General features: G+C 40.4%; 2 long non-coding RNA genes across 2 annotated transcripts in view; one reads left to right on the top strand and one right to left on the bottom strand.

Moving 5' to 3' along the window:
• LOC138744949 (uncharacterized) overlaps positions 1 to 12,490 on the top strand; it is a 275,183-nt gene that overhangs the window by 244,356 nt on the left and 18,337 nt on the right. The gene's annotated exons all lie outside the window — the stretch shown is intronic.
• The window catches only part of LOC138744948 (uncharacterized), a 149,677-nt gene continuing 146,838 nt past the window's right edge, over positions 9,652 to 12,490 (bottom strand). The window contains exon 6 of the long non-coding RNA XR_011345892.1: positions 9,652 to 9,938. This is a non-coding gene — a long non-coding RNA (uncharacterized lncRNA). The remainder of the gene's footprint in view (positions 9,939 to 12,490) is intronic.

Raw genomic sequence — 12,490 nt, forward strand, 5'->3', positions numbered from 1 at the left:
TGGAACCAGGAACTCGGGTTAATGCTGGACTAGACAAGAGACTATGTTTATTGGAGAAAAATGCATAGACTCTTGGAACCTCTGAAGGGGCTCACTTTTGCATCTCTTATTGATGGGGGCACTGGGCACGTTGTGATGTAGAAGATGGGACAAATGAGGAAATTTGAAGTGCATATAACAAGTGTAATGCATTAATCAGGGGATTACAATATGCATATCGGTTGGGGAACTGAAATTAGTATCAGCAAAATAGAGAACGAACTCCTGCAATGTACATAAGAGGAATCTCAATTAAGTGGGTTTGTGGATGACACCAAGGTTGGAGAAATTGTAGATAGAGCTGAAGGTTGACGAAGGTTACAAGTGGATATAGACAGGATGCAGAGTTGGGCAGAAAAGTGGCAGAGGGATTTCAATCTGGATAGGTGTGAAGTGATGCATTTTGGAAGGACAAACCAGAAGGCCGAGTACAGGCTTCAAATCCATACATCCATAAAAGTCACCACACAGGTTGATAGGAGAGTTAAGAAGGCCCATGGGATGCTGGGATTCATTAATAGGGGATTGAATTCAGGAGTAGAGAGGCCATGTTGCAACTCTACAAATCTCTGGTGGTATCTCACTTAGAGTATTATGTTCAATTGTGATCACCTCATTATAGGAAGGATGTGTAAACTATGGAGAGAGTGCAGAGGAGGATTTACTAGGATGTTTCCTGGATTGGAAAACAAGTCTTATGATGCAAGGTTAGCAGAGCTGGGACTTTTCTCTTTGGAGCATAGAAGGATGAGAGGAGTCTTGATAGAGATCGACAAGATTATGAGGTGTGGTGAGGATAGGGTGGACAGCTAGCACCTCTTTCAAAGGAGAGGATTAGCAAACACCAGAGGACATAAGTACAAAGTTAAGGGAAGGAGGTTTAGGGGCTACATCAGGGTAAATTTTTTTTACACACAGAGTTGTGGGTGCCTGGAATGCCTTGCCGCAGATGGTGGTGGAGACTGAAACGTTGGGGGCATTTAAGAGACTCTTAAGACACAAGGATGGAAGAAAATAGAGGATTACGGGGTAGGGTGGGTTTAGTACTTTTTTTTAAAAGAATATATGGGTTGGCACAACATTGAGGGATGAAGGGCCTGTATTGTGCTGTAGTGTTCTATGTTAATTAGTTAGGGAATAAAGTACAAAACAGTGCAGAGAAAAAGGGTTGCTTCATCATTTTATTTTTAAGCAGCCCCACAAAAAAGTGAACATAATTTGACAGTTTTTATATTAAATTTGAATGTTTATGCAGCTTGATCCGAAATTGCGGCTCACAATTCAAGTGAAGGTCTGAGGGGTTGTGAATTATCAGTGAATGACTGGAAGACCACATCAAAGGGTATAAAATTGGATAGACAAAAATTAACATCTGAAGAAGTAATGCATGATTTCCAATAAATATGCATTCCTAAAGGCACCAAGAAAGTGGTCCAAATATTAATTACAGAAGAAATTAAAAATATACTGTTAAAGAAAAAAGATTGTTAAGTTATGGTCTGTTTGTAAGTAGAAAGGCTTCCAGGGCTGGATGAATACTATTTAATTGTCCAGTTTGATCAGTCCCTTTTTATCAATCCTGGTCTTGTTAAATGAGTGATGATGTTAGCAAGGTAATTTACTTGTCATAAAAATAAGACTGTTGAATATTTGTGCTAATGTGTATTGCCAGGAACTACCTCTGAGCAATGTTGTGGAATGTATGGACACTGAGATAACGGAATTTAATGTAATAGCCATATAACAGAGTCAAGTTTATTATCATCCGATTGGACAAGTACTACCCAACGAAGCAGTGTTCTCTGGTCCTCGGTGCAAAACACACAGACACACAACCAGACATAACACACATACTGATAAGCAATACATATGCAGGACAAAAAGTATTCATGCATACAAATGAATAATAAATATTGCTTAATGAATGTGAGAGTCTAGGATGATGAATGTGAGCAGTTCCTTTGGTCGTTCAGCATCCTCACTGTCCATGGGAAAAAGCTGTTCCTCCGCCTGGAGGTGCTGGCTCTGATCCTCCTGTATCTCTTTCCCGACAGGAGCAGCTGAAAGATTCTGTGTATGGGATGGAAGGGGTCCTCAATGATTTTATGCACCCTTTTCAGACAATAATCCCAGTAGATCACGTCGATGTGGAATGTGGAAGGAGACTCCAGTGATCCTCTGTGCCACTCTTATGGTCCTGTGGATTGACCTCTGATCCATTACTCTGTAGCAACCTTACTACACTTTGATTCAGCCAGCCAGGACGTGGAAGGGTGACATAATGGTAACTAGTAGCCTTGCCCTCTTCAGTCTTCTCAGGAAGTGTAGTCTCTGTTGCGCCTTCCTGACAAGTGAGGAGATGTTGTGCGTCCACGATAGCTAATAGTTAAATGATTTTAACTAGATCAGTGTAATAATTTATCTTGGAAACCCTACCAACACTCAAGAATATAAGCATCACTTAATTGCTGATCAGTATTTTCTAACTGGGCTAAGTGTTTTTAATAAAAGAACTTTTCCCCACTCCACAATACAGTGTGTCAGGTTGGTGCTTATTGGACATGATTGAGTTAATTCTTTGGGTACAGCAGATAGCAGTGTAAATGTTTCTCTTGGCTATTTTTGTTTGATCTTCAAACTTCATATTGCTATAAATAATGCTCCTTCCGTTCATTTGCATTTTGCAGCAGGAACATTTGTACATGCTTTTTTCATTTTAGATCAGAACATCGGAAACACTATCCATTTGTGTCAGTGTGTTTGTGTTCCTATCCAGAATTCCAGTAAAACATTTACTATATTTAGACATAATAAATCAGCTTTTTTTAAAAAAATTCACATCATCTTAAAATTTTGCAGATTCCTTTGCACAAGAAATTAATTTGAAATGCAGAAACTGTCAGGAAAGAGATATAGGTGCTACAAGACTCACACCAGGAGCTACAGGAACAGTTGCTCCCCCTCAACTATCAGCCTCTTAAACGCACTTGATCAGGGACTCATTTAAAGACTTTTACTTTGCACATTATTTATCACTGATTTTTTTTATATTGCAGTCAGTTTGTTTACATTTCTCCCTTTTGTGTATATCTATTTTTTCTCGAGTAAAGCTTATAGTTAGCAATAAGTGGTAATTCTGCCTGGCCAGCAAGAAAACCAATCTCAGGTTTGTATGTGATGTCATGTATGTATTTTAATAAATTTGAACTTTGAACCTTGAACATTTATTTCTATATTAAATACATTTTTGTGAAGATTAGAAAATAAAATTCACATGAGCAGTTTTCACTAACTTTGTTTTACTTATTTAAGTGTGTATCCTGTTTGATATTTGATATTTCAGATTTATTGTCAGAATACATACATAACACCATATACAAACCTGAGATTGTTTTTCCTGTGGTCGAAGCTGAATTACCACTTATTGGTTCTTCTTTCTTTGGCTTGGCTTCGCGGACGAAGATTTATGGAAGGGTAAATGTCCACGTCAGCTGCAGGCTCGTTTGTGGCTGGCAAGTCCGATGCGGGACAGGCAGGCACGGTTGGAGCGGTTGCAAGGGAAAATTGGTTGGGTTTTTGGTTTTTCCTCATTGTCTTTTGTCGGTGAGGTGGGTTCTGCAGTCTTCTTCAAAGGAGGTTGCTGCCCGCCGAACTGTGAGGTGCCAAGATGCACGGTTGGAGGCGAGATCAGCCCACTGGCGGGGGTCAATGTGGCAGGCACCAAGAGATTTCTTTAGGCAGTCCTTGTACCTCTTCTTTGGTGCACCTCTATCTCGGTGGCCAGTGGAGAGCTCCCCATAGAACACGATCTTGGGAAGGCGATGGTCCTCCATTCTGGAGAGTGCAAAATAAATGTACACATGTAAACATAAATAAATGTACAATACAGAGAAAATAAAAAAAATCAATGTAAGTGCAAAAGTAATAGTCCCTGCATGCGTTAATTATTGAGTGGTCTGATGGTGGAGGAGTAGCAGCTGTGCCTGAACCTGGTAGTATAAATCTTATGCCACCTATACCTTTTTCCTGATGGCAGCAGTGAGAACAGAGCATGTACTGGATCCTTGATGATTGCTGCTGCTCTCTGTTGGCAGTGTTCCCTGTAGATGTTCTCGATAGTGGGGAGGGTTTTGCCTGTGATGTTCTGGGCTGTGTCTATTACATTTTGAGGGCTTTTCACTCAGGGGTATTATTGTCCCCATACCAGATCATAATGCAGCTGGTCAGAACACTTTCTACTTCACATCTGTAGAAATTTGTTAGGGTTTCTGATGTCATACCAAATCTCTGCATTTTCATGTTCATATTTAAGCTCTGTATTGCAAATCTCATTCATTTCTTAATGCTGTTCAACATTGGTTTGGCACCAAGAGTTGGTACTGCTAATTCATCTTGTCCCTTTGCAATTTTATCCTTAGCTATCTATATCAGTACCAATGATGCATTAATAAGCATGTTGTCAATTTCCTTTTCTATTTACAGCTCTCTCTAAAATTCCTGTTTCTATTGTTTGGACTGTTCACATCTTTTTTACTCATTCTGGATTTTCTAAATTGCCCTTTCTAGCTTTTGATATTGTCCGTGAATTTGATTAATTTAAAATGATTAACTTGGTTTGTCTCTTCAACAAAATTTTGGTCAGGTAGAATCCTCCCTTTATAAGCCATTGTTTATCATGTTGATACTGTCAAGCCATGACTGGCTTTACCGCTGATTGTATTTCACCCTCTCCCTGTTATTTCCACCCAACCCCACATTATTGATTTGGACCCAGAGTTCCTTTATACTCTTCAAAGGGTGAATCAAGTAAGGGAAAGATCATGTAAAACTGTTTCCTTGTGCACAAAGATTTAGTCCTCATGTACAGTTGAATTTTGCATTGTGAACAAAATGTTCATTAGCCCATGGCCTACCAATGTTTTAATGCATTTTCTCTGATACCATTGAATTTTTATCTACATTGTAAAAGAACGTTAAAAGTAAAAATTTTGAACCATACTTCTCAGTTACTGAACTTCACATGATTAAATGTTATACATTTTGATTCAAAAATGTTTTAATTGATGGACAATGTTAAAAGTATTCATTCTCCAAAACATAGTTATTTTTCTAGTTTGCAAACTTCAAAAAAAATTCAATTTCTATAATTTTTTTTAAAAAACGTTCGATATGAAGAATTTAAATCATTTTAAATCTATATCCCATGTCTAGTCGTATATTTTCATTGCTCTCTTTCTTCAGTTGGAAAGTAATGTCACCATAAAACTACATACAGTACCATGAGAGCTTTAATTGTGAATTACAGGTAATGGTTGTCTGCTTGTACTATTTAGCGCCACCTGGTGATAGATCTAAGTCAAATGCTTGAACAGTTGCAAGAAAAAAGTGAAAATTCAGGACAACTAGAAAATAGATAAAGGGAGGGCAAATGAAAGGTTTAAGTTGAACTGTACTTGAATTGCTAAGTTTTGGAAGTTTATGGACCGTTGCAGGTAAATAGGATTTTTATAAATGGCGACTCAATTATCTGCAAGGACTTGGTATATCAAAGGGCCTGATTCTGTGCTGTGTAGCCTTTTCCATATCTCCACGCCTGAGTAAAATGTAGATTATCTGTAGACTGGAGGGTAACAAATGTAACCATTTAAGAAAGTTATACCCCACTTTACAAAACTAGAGCGTTCCTACGGAACTTTCGTAAGCCGAAATGATGTAAAGCAAAGAAGCAATTACCATTGATTTCTATGGGAAATTTTTTTTTAGTGTTTCCAGACCCAAAACAAAACATACCAAATCACACATAAAACCTAAAATAACACTAACATTTATTAAAAGAAGGAAAGATATGATAAATACACAGATATAAAATAGAAATAGTGTAGTTAGGCTGAGACTTTGGAGGTACGGGTGGTGGGAGGTACAGGAGACTGGAATGTAAGAGAGAGAGAGAGAGCGAGGAAGAGCAGCCTCTATAATGGCTCTGCTTTTATAAAAGTGAGCACAGGTTACTGCATAAATGCAAATTTGCGTAAAGCAAGTATTCATAAAGCGGGGTAGACCTGTATTGGTAGATGGAAAAAATGTGGTAACCTATAATAAAGCATGTGATATGAAGAAATTTAGAAGATAATAATATGATTAAGTAGTGTGAATCTGGAACTAAGAGAAATGATGTCTGATTATTTTAAGTTCTTTGGAGATGTATTTGCTCTTTCTGGGATTTACAGTCTGTGACTCTTGGGTGCAACAGGGATCAGTGCTTGCCCTATAACAACTTCATATTTATCTCATTCAGCAGAGGGCTTGAGTGTAATACTTTTAAGTTTGCTGTCACCACAAAACCACATGGGAATATGACGAATGTTGTTAGAGAGTTAAATGATATATTGCCTTTATTGCTGGAGGACTTGAGTATGAGTAAAGATACAATGAAATTGTGTGTTGGCAAGAGTACACAAAGTTCTGCATTCCTTATTTGTTAAAAAAGACGGTATTTGTTCTCTATATGGACTACAATGATGATTATCAGACATTCTCAGGATGGCAGATGTGACTTTTAAGGAGTTCTTGATAGTTTAAAGCAGTGGTTTTCAAACTTTTTCCTTCCACTCACATACCACTTTAAGTAATCCCTATGCCATCAGTGCTCTAGGATCAGTAAAAGATCATAGAGAACCACTGCTCTAGACCCAATTGTTACTGAATTATTTTGCTTGAGAAAAATTGTGATTGGTCCATTTTCTTTGGAGTTATGAAACCATGCACATAACGAGTCAATGAGGTACAATTAAGCGCTTTCAAACATTTTCTTTCCCCTCACATACCACCTTAGGTAATCCCTTACTAATCACAGAGCACTTATGGCATAGGGATTTTAAGCTGAGCTCCTTTGGAAAATCATAAATTTTATTTGTCACTAGTCAGTGAGCAGATTACCAGGTAATGTGTGAACAGCACAATTCAAGAGAATAGAATTGTGATGAAAAGAAGGATCAGCTGTTATGGGATTCATTTAGGAGCCTGATGGTTGCAATGAACAAACTGTCTTTAAACTTATTGGTGTATGCTTCTACACTCATAACCCTTCTCTCCAATGGAAGAAGAGAGTGTATCTGAGTGATGGGTCTTTCACTATATTGGCTGCTTTTCCCAAGCATTGGGAGGTGCACATGGAGGAGAGGAAAGTTTGCTTTATTATCTGAGCTGCCTTCGCTGTCCTTAATCGTTTCTAATCTTGAGCAGAGCAGCCTCCACATCACACTGTGATAGATCCAGCAAGCAAACTTTCAGTGAATGCACGCAGTAGTTGTACTTCCTTCCTTTTCTAAGAAAGTAGAGCCAATGGTGCATTTTCTTGACTTTCCTTTCATGTTTGTTCCAGATCAGGTCGTTAGAGATGTGCATTCCTAAGAATTTGAAACAATCTACTCTTTCGACTTCAGCCACATTAATGAGGGCTGAGTACACATTCTTGAATAACATCGGTGTTGCGTGTGATCGTGGAGATGTTGTTATGCCTCTTCACTAATTGCAGTCTGTCAGCAGAACATCAATGATCCCATTGCAGGGAGGACACTGAGGTCTATATCCTGAGGTTTGGGAATAAATTTTCTCAGGACTATGGTACTTAAGTGGATGCTGTATTCTGCTGTAGCGTAGGTGTCCTTGGCATTTTGGCGTTCCAAGACTAAGTGGAGGTCGAGGGAAATGGTGTCTGCTGTGAATCTGTTTGAACAGTAAGCAAATAGAAGTGGGTAAAGGCTGGCTGGTAAGCTAGAGTTGCTGTGAGGTGTGAACAGCTTGTAGTAGTCACTTTGGATTATATTTTTCTTTGGTAATGACTGATGGTGGCCTTCTTGAAGCAAATGGGGAATAAAGCACGCTATGAGGAGAGATTGAAGATGATTGTGAATACACCTGCCAGTTGATCTGTGCAGGCTCTCAGGGCAGCACGGTCAGAATAGTGATTAGCGTGAATTTGTCACAATGCCTGCGACTGGGGTTCGAATCCCCCCACTGCCTGTAAGGAGATTGTATGTTCTCCCTGTGTCTGCGTGGATTTTCCCTGGGTGCTTCGGTTTCCACTCAACCTTTTTAAAAAAAAAATGCACGGGTTGTAGGACAACGGGCTGTAATTGGGCAGCACGGACTCATAGGCCGAAATGGCCTATTACCGTGTTGTATGTATGTCTTAAAGAGCATGTCCCTGGACTCTGGGATACTTGCTTTCCATGGATTCACCAAGGCTACCCTGACATCAGCAGCAGTGACCATGGGGGAAGCACCTCCCTACTGGCTCCCTCTTCCAAGCAAACATATGTTTAACACTACGGGAAGTGCCACGCTTTTGCAAGTACTGCTGCTCGGCTTTGCTTTGAAGTCCCTGATAGCATGCATTCCCTGGTATGGTCACCGTGTAGCCATAATGTTCTCTAGTGGCCCGAGCTGATACCATCTCTTGCTTTTCTGATTGCCTTGCAGATTGTACTTTGATTTCTTATAGAGGGGAGGGTCTTGTGACTTGAATGTCTTTAACCTGACCTTCAGCAGCAAGTTGACATCCCAATTTTTCTGTGGATTCGGATCAGGGAGTACCTTTACCGTCTTTGTTATGCAGGCTTCTACACACTTACTGATCCAATTCTTGGTACCTTTACCGTCTTTGTTATGCAGGCTTCTACACACTTACTGATCCAATTCTTGGTACCTTTACCGTCTTTGTTATGCAGGCTTCTACACACTTACTGATCCAATTCTTGGTACCTTTACCGTCTTTGTTATGCAGGCTTCTACACACTTACTGATCCAATTCTTGGTACCTTTACCGTCTTTGTTATGCAGGCTTCTACACACTTACTGATCCAATTCTTGGTACCTTTACCGTCTTTGTTATGCAGGCTTCTACACACTTACTGATCCAATTCTTGGTACCTTTACCGTCTTTGTTATGCAGGCTTCTACACACTTACTGATCCAATTCTTGGTACCTTTACCGTCTTTGTTATGCAGGCTTCTACACACTTACTGATCCAATTCTTGGTACCTTTACCGTCTTTGTTATGCAGGCTTCTACACACTTACTGATCCAATTCTTGGTACCTTTACCGTCTTTGTTATGCAGGCTTCTACACACTTACTGATCCAATTCTTGGTACCTTTACCGTCTTTGTTATGCAGGCTTCTACACACTTACTGATCCAATTCTTGGTTTAATGAACAAAGGACAAAATAGTCCATTGCTGGCAGGGCTTCATTGATGTTTTGGTGCAGACACCATAGTGCATTAAACCACAATTTTCATGATCATAGCATCTTGAAGCTAAGTTGGATTATCAGTTAAAACATAACCCCAAGCCACAAAAGTTGACATTAGTGAACACAAGCAATAGTTTAGCCAAAGAGTTAAAATTTAAAGTGTGTCTGAAAGGAGGAAGGACAGATAAAAAAACGATGAGCTTAGGGAACGATTTCCAGACCTTCAGCTCTGGCACATCAATATCCAAAAGCAATGAATGAATAAATTAAACTGGTGCACGTAGCAATTTGAGTACGAGTAAAGATATCTTACTACAATTATATACAAAATAGAGCATCAAGTTTAGATTTCTTTCTTTATTTTTAAAAAAACAGTATAGGTGCTTCAGAGGGACTACACTGATAATTCATCAGATTGGTTATCAGGATGGCAGATGAGTCTTTTCAGGAGTTCTGAGTTTAAAGGAGGGAGACATGATTTCATTAGAATGTACAAAATTCCTAGACTCCTTTCCTTTAGTCTCTGTACACTTCTGCAAGATGGATATTTGAATCGATCAATTCTTAGGCAAATTCCAATCTTCCTCATGTAAAGATTAATTTGGGGTTCAAATACCTTGGTGATCCAGCAGGCCAGGCAGCATCTGTGGGGGCATAGGAATAGTTGGTCAGTTGTGTCCCAGCATCAGGGCTTGACTAGAACTGTTGACAATCCGTTTCCCCCCCCCCCCCCCCACCCGTCGTGATTCCTCAAGCAGATTGTTTTTGCTCCAAATTCCAACAGTTGTACCTCAAGATAGTGATCCATCGATGAACTAAATTACAGTTGCTCAGAAGGTATGAAATTGACTGATGTGATCAATTCACACAGATACAGTGGAATGTGATGCTTTGAAAGTGAGATTAAACCACAGTGATTATTGAAATTGTGGGCTTTTATTTTGCATTTTATTCTTCGCTGGAATGGTGAGCTTAAACTTGGAAGTCAAACGGAAGATCAGCAAATGCTGACTGTTTGTGTGCTCCACTTGTACATGGACTGATAGTGAGCAGCTAGAGGACACTCCAGAGTGGGAAGATTTTTTTTAATTTAAAAGAAATTAAATTTAAATTAAATTAGATGTACAGCCCTCTGGCCCATGAGCCCATACCACCCAAATACACCAATCAACTTACAACCCCCTTATATTTTGAAAGATGGGAGGAAACCAGAACACCCAGGGAAAACTCACACAAAGATGGGGAGAATGTACAAACTCCTTGCAGACAGTGCCAGTTTCGAACCTGGGTTGCTAGTGTTATTATAATGTTGTGCTAACCTTGCCACCCTTTTAGGACATTAAAAAGTAATTTTGCAGCATATTGACTCTGTTTAAAAGATAGTGATTTTTGAATGATAGGAAATGTGGCCTGCCAATTCTTGCAAAATTTAACAGAAAAATAATGACCAGCATGGATCTTTCAGCTCATACGAGCCTTTAAGCAACCACTGAGCCTACTCAAATCCCACTTAACTCTCCCTATCACTTGACAATGCACCACCCGCCGCCCCCCCCTCCCCACCCCCAGCATTCACCTACACATTAGGGACAATATAAAACAGACAATTAACATAACAGTTTTTGGAATGTACGAGGAAACCAAAACTAATACCTTCACAGAGGGAATGTACCACAAGGTACCCAGGATTGAACCTGGGTTGCTGTGAGACTGTGAATATGTCTCTGTCTCGATTACTATACAGGTACACATTCCTTTATCCAGAACCCGTGGGGGACAGTGTGTTCCGAATTTCAGATTTTTCTGGATTTCCAGAACAAAAGCCAGCTGCCTCAGATTTAAGCCCACCCGAATTGTGCTGACTTATCCACCCCCTTTCAGTCACGCTGCCGTCTCTCTTCCCCCCCACGCCCACCTGAGTCATGCTGTTGTCTCTCTCTCCCCCTCGCCCACCCGTCACGCTGCCATCTCCCTCCCCCACCCACCTGAGTCACACTACCATATTTCTCCTCCCTCGCCCGCCCTAGTCATGCTGCCATCTCTCTCTCCACCCTCACCCACCCGAGTTGCACGCGCTCTCTCTCTCTCTCTCTCTCTCACCCCCTCCCTCTCTCCGCTGTACCAGCACCAGGAAAAAAAACGCCAGTTTTTGGAGTTTTCCAGATTTTAGATGTCCAGATAAAGGATTGTGTACCTACCTGAATTAAAACCTGATTCGAACGAATCTTACAGACTGCATGAATTGAAAAGTTCACATTTATTGTCTGAGTGCATACATGACATAACATACCAACCTGAGATCCTTTTTCCTGTGGAGCAGACAGAATTTCTGTACTCAAGGAAAAGATACAGGTACAAAAGAGAATAGTAAACTCTATAAGGAAAGACGTGAACAAATTGACTGTTGAATACAGAAAAAATAAATATTCAGCAATAAATAATGAGAGAAGTAAGAATCTTTAATTGAGTTTCTGATTGTTGAGGGATTTGATGATAGAGAGGTAGCAATTGTTCCTGAACCCTGTGGTACCTATACTTCTTTCCTGATTGTCAACAGTGAGAACAGAGGATGTTCTGAATAGCTTGATCATTGCTGCTGCGCTCTGACGGCAGCATTCCCTGGAGATGTTATCGATGGTGGGGAGGGTTTTGCTGTGATGTCCTGGGTTGTGTCCCACTCCTTTTCCAGGAATTTCCTCTCAGATGTATTGGTGTCCCCATACCAGACCATGATGCAGTTGTATCTGCCATACACTTTCCACTGTACATCTGTAGAAGTTTGCCAAGGTTTCTGCTGTCATACTGAACCTCCGCAAGCTCCTGAGGAAGTAGAGGTGCTGATGTGCTTTCTTCACGATGGCATTAGTATGTTGGGTCCAGAACAATGACCACTCACAGACATGAAGCAAGAGTCAAAGGCTTTAATGATCAGAAGACCCAGGCATGTCTCGACAAGCTGCTGGCTCAAGCCCAAGGCAGATATGAGGGAGGAGACTGGGGCTCTCAGCCTTTAATAAGGTTCTTATGTGGAGGAGCTAGAGGTACAGAAGGTGGGCCAGCCTGTCCAGCCTAGTGGGGACATGCCTGCAATACCATGTTCCACCACAGACAGGTCCTCTGAGATGGTGACTCACAGGAATTTAAATTCACTTACCTGCTCCATCTCTGAAACCCCAATGATTACTGGATTGTACCC

The sequence above is a fragment of the Narcine bancroftii genome, chromosome 10, assembly GCF_036971445.1.
Source record: "Narcine bancroftii isolate sNarBan1 chromosome 10, sNarBan1.hap1, whole genome shotgun sequence".
NCBI classification, from domain to species: Eukaryota; Metazoa; Chordata; class Chondrichthyes; order Torpediniformes; family Narcinidae; genus Narcine; species Narcine bancroftii.